The sequence below is a fragment of the Mandrillus leucophaeus genome, unplaced genomic scaffold (assembly GCF_000951045.1).
Source record: "Mandrillus leucophaeus isolate KB7577 unplaced genomic scaffold, Mleu.le_1.0 Scaffold5, whole genome shotgun sequence".
Lineage (NCBI taxonomy): Eukaryota > Metazoa > Chordata > Mammalia > Primates > Cercopithecidae > Mandrillus > Mandrillus leucophaeus.
The window spans coordinates 7,309,069-7,309,890 of NW_012105364.1; the positions used below are offsets into that span (position 1 = coordinate 7,309,069).

General features: G+C 41.0%; 1 protein-coding gene across 1 annotated transcript in view; it reads right to left on the minus strand.

Annotated features, from left to right (window-relative positions):
* Positions 1-822, minus strand: part of SND1 (staphylococcal nuclease and tudor domain containing 1) — a 441,984-nt gene that overhangs the window by 388,719 nt on the left and 52,443 nt on the right. The gene's annotated exons all lie outside the window — the stretch shown is intronic.

Sequence of the window (822 nt, forward strand, 5' to 3'; positions counted from 1 at the left end):
ATTCCAGACTTGTCCCTTCAAACAAAAGGTTAAATAGCAAGAGCATTTAATGAGACAATCTAAAGAACACACTCTCAGTACTGCCACCATCACCACAGTAAAAAGTGGCCCCTTACCAATAAAAGACTTGCCAGTGCTTAGCTTTTAATCTCAGATTTTTTAAAAACCAAAATGAATATTTTACATCAACGCTTAATGCAAGTCATATTCAGCAAACTTCATAGCCTCTCATTGCTCCATTTCTCTAGGTTTACATACTCAACAACCCTAAGCACAGTCCATTCCAGACCCAGAATACTTTAAAAAATAAATAAATAAAGTTATTTGATCCAATTAGAACTGTCACACTACAAAGTTTAAATTAAAACAAGTATAAAGTCAATGTTAATGGCCCACATTAGGAAGAAACAGCAGATCCAAAGTCCCCAAGTAGAAGAATCCATCACTGAATATCCACAAACTCTATACCCACCACATAGCCAAGAGTATGGTCTGACCTTGATGCCTGACAGCATGACTGTAACCAGGTAGTAATCTGGGAGGAGCAGGGCCCTGACCACACTGCCATCCCGCACATGCTCGATGATAGCTGCATGACAGAATAAACAGCTTAAGTCCTTAGCAAACGTCCTAACAAGGATAACCACTGCCCAGTCAAACTGCATTTAACACAGTTTCCTCTCCCCAGAATCCCTGAGAAAGCCTCCCTCTGAAAAGTAAGGATGCGCTGGCAGATCATGAGGGTTTACATAGCAGACTCTTGCACAAAGGATTCCTGAGGAATGCAGATTAGGCCTGCTTCTCTGTCTTCTGAACCTTCTG